Genomic DNA, 8,207 nt, shown 5'->3' with positions numbered 1-8,207 from the left:
AACTGACTAGGTATCCCCCCTTTCCCTTTCCAACTGACTAGGTATCCCCCCTTCCCTTTCCAACTGACTAGGTATCCCCCGTTCCAACTGACTTGGTATCCCCCTTTCCAACTGACTAGGTTTCCCCCCTTTCCAACTGACTAGGTATCCCCCCCCTTTCCCTTTCCAACTGACTAGGTATCCCCCCTTTCCAACTGACTAGGTATCCACCTTTTCCCTTTCCAACTGACTAGGTATCCCCCTTTCCCTTTCCAACTGACTAGGTATCCCCCTTTCCAACTGACTAGGTATCCCCTTTTCCAACTGACTAGGTATCCCCTTTTCCAACTGTCTAGGTATCCACCTTTTCCCTTTCCAACTGACTAGGTATCCCCCTTTCCAACTGACTAGGTATCCCCCATTTCCCTTTCCAACTGACTAGGTATCCCCCTTTCCCGCTGACTAGGTATCCCCCTTTCCAACTGACTAGGTATCCCCCTTTCCAACTGACTAGGTATCCCCCCTTTCCAACTGACTTGGTATCCCCCTTTCCCTTTCCAACTGACTAGGTATCCCCCTTTCCAACTGACTAGGTATCCCCCCTTTCCAACTGACTAGGTATCCACCTTTCCCTTTCCAACTGACTAGGTTTCCCCCCTTTCCAACTGACTTGGTATCCCCCCTTTCCCTTTCCCACTGAGTAAGTATCCACCTTTTCCCTTTCAAACTGACTAGGTATCCCCCCTTTCCCTTTCCAACTGACTAGGTATCCCCCTTTCCAACTGACTAGGTATCCCCCTTTCCCGCTGACTAGGTATCCCCCTTTCCCGCTGACTAGGTATCCCCCTTTCCCGCTGATTAGGTATCCCCCTTTCCCCTTCCAAATGACTAGGTATCCCCCCTTTCCCTTTCCAACTGACTAGTTAACCCCCCTTTCCAACTGACTAGGTATCCCCCTTTCCAACTGACAAGGTATCCCCCCTTTCCCTTTCCAACTGACTAGTTAACCCCCCTTTCCAACTGACTAGGTATCCCCCTTTCCCTTTCCAACTGACTAGGTAGCCCCCTTTCCCTTTCCAACTGACTAGTTAACCCCCCTTTCCAACTGACTAGGTATCCCCCTTTCCCTTTCCAACTGACTAGGTATCCCCCCTTTCCCTTTCCAACTGACTAGTTAACCCCCCTTTCCAACTGACTAGGTATCCACCTTTCCCTTTCCAACTGACTAGGTATCCCCCCTTTCCAACTGACTAGGTATCCCCCTTTCCAACTGACTAGGTATCCCCCTTTCCAACTGACTAGGTATCCCCCTTTCCAACTGACTGGTTATCCCCCCTTTCCAACTGACTAGGTATCCCCCCTTTCCAACTGACTAGGTATCCCCCTTTTCCAACTGACTAGGTATCCCCCCTTTCCAACTGACTAGGTATCCCCCCTTTCCAACTGACTAGGTATCCCCCCCCTTTCCAACTGACTAGGTATCCCCCCCTTTCCAACTGACTAGGTATCCCCCCTTTCCAACTGACTAGGTATCCCCCCCTTTCCAACTGACTAGGTATCCCCCCCTTTCCAACTGACTAGGTATTCCCCCTTTCCCTTTCCATCTGACTAGGTATCCCCCCCTTTCCCTTTCCAACTGACTAGGTATCCCCCCTTTCCCTTTCCATCTGACTAGGTATCCCCCCTTTCCCTTTCCATCTGACTAGGTATCCCCCTTTCCCTTTCCAACTGACTAGGTATCCCCCCCGTTTTCAACTGACTAGGTATCCCCCCTTTCCAACTGACTAGGTATTCCCCCCTTTCCAACTGACTAGGTATCCCCCCCTTTCCAACTGACTAGGTATCCCCCCCGTTTTCAACTGACTAGGTATCCCCCCCTTTCCAACTGACTAGGTATCCCCCCGTTTCCAACTGACTAGGTATCCCCCCCTTTCCAACTGACTAGGTATCCCCCCTTTCCAACTGACTAGGTATCCCCCTTTCCAACTGACTAGGTATCCCCCTTTCCAACTGACTAGGTATCCCCCTTTCCCTTTCCAACTGACTAGGTATCCCCCTTTCCCTTTCCAACTGACTAGGTATCCCCCCTTTCCAACTGACTAGGTATCCCCCTTTCCCTTTCCAACTGACTAGGTATCCCCCCTTTCCAACTGACTAGGTATCCCCCTTTCCCTTTCCAACTGACTAGGTATCCCCCCTTTCCAACTGACTAGGTATCCCCCTTTCCCTTTCCAACTGACTAGGTATCCCCCTTTCCCTTTCCAACTGACTAGGTATCCCCCCTTTCCCTTTCCAACTGACTAGGTATCCCCCCGTTTTCAACTGACTAGGTATCCTCCCCTTTCCAACTGACTAGGTATCCCCCCCTTTCCAACTGACTAGGTATCCCCCCCTTTCCAACTGACTAGGTATCCCCCCCTTTCCATCTGACTAGGTATCCCCCCCTTTCCATCAGACTAGGTATCCCCCCCTTTCCAACTGACTAGGTATCCCCCCTTTCCCAACTGACTAGGTATCCCCCCTTTCCCTTTCCAACTGACTAGGTATCCCCCCTTTCCCTTTCCAACTGACTAGGTATCCCCCTTTCCAACTGACTAGGTATCCCCCCTTTCCAACTGACTAGGTATCCCCCCTTTCCAACTGACTAGGTATCCCCCCTTTCCAACTGACTAGGTATCCCCCCTTTCCAACTGACTAGGTATCCCCACCTTTCCAACTGACTAGGTATCCCCACCTTTCCAACTGACTAGGTATCCCCCCTTTCCAACTGACTAGGTATCCCCCCTTTCCAACTGACTAGGTATCCCCCCTTTCCAACTGACTAGGTATCCCCCCTTTCCAACTGACTAGGTATCCCCCCTTTCCAACTGACTAGGTATCCCCCCTTTCCAACTGACTAGGTATCCCCCTTTCCCTTTCCAACTGACTAGGTATCCCCCTTCACCTTTCCTTGTGCTCTGTTGGCCTCTCTCCTTAAAAGAAACGCTCATTAGCTCTTGGGAGTCCCATGCAGGAAAAGCTAGACTAGAATAGCTTGCTGGACATGTTGTTTTAGCGTTTCTTATACCAATGGACAATTCAAAGAGGGACACAAGCGCTTGTTTGCGGAAGGTTAAATACAGCAGCCAATAGTTAATTTGAAAGAAGAGTGAACGCGTGATGGCGGTAGGCTATAGCAGTTATTTATTCAATCTATGTGAAAGCCTTCTGCATCCAACGCTGTGAAAGTCGGGCGCAGCCTAATGAACACAGCCCCGCTGTGAACGTCGGGCGCAGCCTAATGAACACAGCCCCGCAGCCTAATGAACACAACCCCGCTGAGAGTTGGGCGCAGCCTAATGAACACAGCCCCGCAGTGAAAGTCGGGCGCAGCCTAATGAACACAGCCCCGCTGAGAGTTGGGCGCAGCCTAATGAACACAGCCCCGCTGTGAACGTCGGGCGCAGCCTAATGAACACAGCCCCGCTGTGAACGTCAGCGCAGCCTAATGAACACAGCCCCGCAGTGAACGTCAGCGCAGCCTAATGAACACAGGTCCGCAGCCTAATGAACACAGCCCCGCTGAGAGTCGGGCGCAGCCTAATGAACACAGCCCCGCTGAGAGTCGGGCGCAGCCTAATGAACACAGCCCCGCAGTGAACGTCAGCGCAGCCTAATGAACACAGCCCCGCTGTGAACGTCAGGCGCAGCCTAATGAACACAGCCCCGCTGTGAACGTCAGGCGCAGCCTAATGAACACAGCCCCGCTGTGACAGTCAGGCGTATCCTAATGAACACAGCCCCGCTGTGAGAGTCAAGAATCCAGTGGTGTAATTTAATCAATATAAAAACACCTCTTTACAATCACCTTCTTAAAAATATCAGTAACACTTTACTTGACACCCAGTGTCATAACCTGTCATAACATGTTCATAACACTGTCATGACATACTTAGACCTGTTGTGACATATATTGTGTTATTTTAAGGCTGGTTACGACACCTCCATAAGAGTCCAAACCTACAACACAAGGCAAAGCACTCCATTACATCAGAGCCTACTGGTCAACAGTTTGTTAAAATGTTACATAATATTCTCTGAAATTGCCGTCATATTGGCGTCAGACATGCACCTACCCCAGTGCTGTTTCTGATGACTGGGATGAACACAGGAGCAGGTTTCAGGAGCAGGACAATCTCTTTTCCACTGATGACTGACGTAAGGTCATGTACGTGATAGGACTATCTGGCTTATATGATTATGATGGTCATAATGCTTCATGACAGTGTTATAAAGTGTATTTTCTACAAGTTAATTAAAAATCAGGAAAAAGAAATATAACTAAAAGACTTCATTGAAACAAACATTCAAACGAAAGGAAACTTCTTAAAACACATTTTAATTAAAATGTTGGTTTGGACACTTACACAGGCGTCATAACCAGCCATAAACTAACAAAATGTCACAACATGTGTAAATATACATCATGAGTGTTATGACAAGTTATGTCAACAGTTATGAGATGGTTATATGACAGTGTCATAACATGTTATATGACGCTGGGTGTCTAGTGTTACCCGAAATACCTGTTAATGCCACATGTATGTACACATTTATATACGCATGTCAATATAGCATTAATACGATATCTAAAAAAATAAATAATTTAAATACAAAACGCTAGACAGCAATGTCCTATGTATTTAAAAAAAAAAAAATGTTTGTATTTATATTGTACACGTAAGTGTTATATCTTAGGTTTCAGAGTGCGCATCCAAAATGGCACCTTATTCCCTAGTTAAGGCACTACAGCGTGAAAAGCAGTACACTATATAGGGAATAAAGGTTCTATTTCAGAGCGAAACGTTGGTTAATCCAGTCACAAAGTTACTAATCAGATCAGTGGTTAGTTTCTCCATCTGCTCGTTCCAATGTTCCTGGAAATGTCCTGAAAACGGCCCATCTAGACCTCTATGGGCCCTGGCCACTAGTGTCCATCTAGATCTCTAGGGTCCCTGGCCACTAGTGTCCATCTAGACCTCTATGGGCCCTGGCCACTAGTGTCCATCTAGACCTCTATGGGCCCTGGCCACTAGTGTCCATCTAGACCTCTATGGGCCCTGGCCACTAGTGTCCATCTAGACCTCTATGGGCCCTGGCCACTAGTGTCCATCTAGACCTCTATGGGCCCTGGCCACTAGTGTCCATCTAGACCTCTATGGGCCCTGGCCACCAGTGTCCATCTAGACCTCTATGGGCCCTGGCCGCCGGTGTCCATCTAGACCTCTATGTGCCCTGGCCGCCGGTGTCCATCTAGACCTCTATGTGCCCTGGCCGCCGGTGTCCATCTAGACCTCTATGTGCCCTGGCCGCCGGTGTCCATCTAGACCTCTATGTGCCCTGGCCGCCGGTGTCCATCTAGACCTCTATGTGCCCTGGCCGCCGGTGTCCATCTAGACCTCTATGTGCCCTGGCCGCCGGTGTCCATCTAGACCTCTATGTGCCCTGGCCGCCGGTGTCCATCTAGACCTCTATGTGCCCTGGCCGCCGGTGTCCATCTAGACCTCTATGGGCCCTGGCCGCCGGTGTCCATCTAGACCTCTATGTGCCCTGGCCGCCGGTGTCCATCTAGACCTCTATGTGCCCTGGCCGCCGGTGTCCATCTAGACCTCTATGTGCCCTGGCCGCCGGTGTCCATCTAGACCTCTATGTGCCCTGGCCGCCGGTGTCCATCTAGACCTCTATGGGCCCTGGCCACCGGTGTCCATCTAGACCTCTATGGGCCCTGGCCACCGGTGTCCATCTAGACCTCTATGGGCCCTGGCGTCCATCTAGACCTCTATGGGCCCTGGCCACTGGCGTCCATCTAGACCTCTATGGGCCCTGGCCACTAGTGTCCATCTAGACCTCTATGGGCCCTGGCCGCCGGTGTCCATCTAGACCTCTATGGGCCCTGGCCACTAGTGTCCATCTAGACCTCTATGGGCCCTGGCCACTAGTGTCCATCTAGATCTCTAGGGTCCCTGGCCACTGGTGTCCATCTAGACCTCTATGGGCCCTGGCCACTGGTGTCCATCTACACCTCTATGGGCCCTGGCCACTGGTGTCCATCTACACCTCTATGGGCCCTGGCCACTGGTGTCCATCTAGACCTCTATGGGCCTTGGCCACTGGTGTCCGTCTAGATATACCTCTATGGGCCCTGGCCACTAGTGTCCATCTAGACCTCTATGGGCCCTGGCCACTAGTGTCCATCTAGACCTCTATGGGCCCTGGCAACTGGTGTCCATCTAGACCTCTATGGGCCCTGGCCACTGGTGTCCATCTAGACCTCTATGGGCCCTGGGCACTGGTGTCCATCTAGACCTCTATGGGCCCTGGCCGCCGGTGTCCTGTCGTGAATAGGGGGCCATTGAAGTAGTGTCCTGTCATGAATAGGGGGGCATTGAAGTAGTGTCCTGTCATGAATAGGGGGGCATTGAAGTAGTGTCCTGTAGTGAATAGGGGGGCATTGAAGACAGAGTTTGCTGTTATACAGCCCCCGCCCAGGCAAACCTATGACCCCCGTCCAGGCAAACCCAGACCCCCGTCCAGGCAAACCCATGACCCAGGGACCCCCGTCCAGGCAAACCCATGACCCAGGGACCCCCGCCCAGGCAAACCCAGACCTCTGTCCAGGCAAGCCCATGACCCAGGGACCCCCGTCCACACAAACCCATGACCCAGGGACCCCCACCCAGGCAAACCCATGACCCAGGGACCCCCGTCCAGGCAAACCCATGACCCAGGGACCCCCGCCCAGGCAAACCGGCGACAAAGGGACCCCCATCATATGTTAGCAAAAAGATTAAAAAGTCACGTCTTGTATCATCACGTAAATAATAACGGCAAGCAGAAGTAAATCAACATTTTAAAGTGAATAGATTTGGTAGACGGTTTCATTATTTTGAACGACCTGCAGTTAATGGCAAGAGGTGTAAACTAACCGTCTATTAGAAAAGGCCAAGTCATCTTGGCAGCGTAGAGAAAGAAAATGGTATGGTTGGGAAAAAAAAGTGTTAAATTAGGTTTACATTTAGCCCGAAAGAACATTGGTCAGTTTTAAAAGCTAATTTCCTGCCATTCTAACACGGTTCCTCTGCCAAAACATAACTAAATCAAAATGGACAGGTGCCTTGTTTTGAGAATTTGATTCTCCAGGACTGTCTAGCTTTTATTTGATTGTTAGTTCTGAAAGATGGTGTTATGTAAAAAAAAGACATACAACTCAATATTGTTTTTTTTAATGCTTTCTATCTGGTTTTGGTCGTTTAAAAGTTGATACAAACGATCTTTCCATCCCGAAAATGACCACTTAAAACGGTCTGCCTAATAGTTTTCTATACAGAAAAACCCCTGTAATTAGCACCAATGACTAATTTCCATATTAAAAAGGGATAGTTGGAGATGTTGGAAATGAAGTCATTTATCTACTTTAGTAGTCGGATTAACAGGAACAGCTTGCATACTAACTGTTCCTGTAGACTTCCAGTCATTGCGCTAACGCTAGTTAGCATTGACTTGTGAAACTACCTCTGACTTCCTTCATGCTGGCAGCAGGGACAAACATGGTATCCGGGATGGTATTCTGTTGTAGCTAGCAATATTCATAAAATCATTCTTCACCCCACAAAAACCTAAATCTCCCACAAAAATATTTGTACATACATTGTGGACCCCCTGCAGTACCTCAGACCCCATTTTGGAAACCCCCGTCCTGAAGCACAGGGTGATTACCTCAGACCCCATTTTGGAAACCCCCGTCCTGAAGCACAGGGTGATTACCCTCAGACCCCATTTTGGAAACCCCCGTCCTGAAGCAAATGGTGATTAGGTGTCAGGCCTTTTGTATTAGGAGATACTGTGCATTTTAAAATGGCAAAATAATAGTGCACTGCTTTCGTCCAGGGTCCATAGGAAGTGCACTAAATAGGGAAAAGGGTACCATTTGGGATGAAACCCTCATGTAATGTCCCAGGACCAGTATCTCTCTGAAACCCCATGTAATGTCCCAGGACCAGTATCTCTCTCTGAAACCCCATGTAATGTCCCAGGACCAGTATCTCTCTCTGAAACCCCATGTAATGTCCCAGGACCAGTATCTCTCTCTGAAACCCCATGTAATGTCCCAGGACCAGTATCTCTGAAACCCCATGTAATGTCCCAGGACCAGTATCTCTGAAACCCCATGTAATGTCCCAGGACCAGTA

The 8,207-nt window shown here is 49.6% G+C and overlaps 1 long non-coding RNA gene across 1 annotated transcript; it reads right to left on the bottom strand.

The window, feature by feature from the left end:
• Positions 1–4,336: 4,336 nt before the first annotated feature.
• Positions 4,337–7,992, bottom strand: LOC115207218 (uncharacterized). Its single transcript, XR_003880941.1, has 2 exons — positions 7,735–7,992; positions 4,337–7,686 (listed from the first exon to the last, which is right to left on the bottom strand). It is a non-coding gene; the product is annotated as an uncharacterized LOC115207218 (long non-coding RNA).
• Between the last annotated feature and the right edge of the window lie 215 nt (positions 7,993–8,207).

Source organism: Salmo trutta, chromosome 14 (assembly GCF_901001165.1).
Source record: "Salmo trutta chromosome 14, fSalTru1.1, whole genome shotgun sequence".
NCBI lineage: Eukaryota > Metazoa > Chordata > Actinopteri > Salmoniformes > Salmonidae > Salmo > Salmo trutta.
Note: the sequence above shows the minus strand (reverse complement) of the source record. Positions and strands in the feature narration are given on the sequence as shown.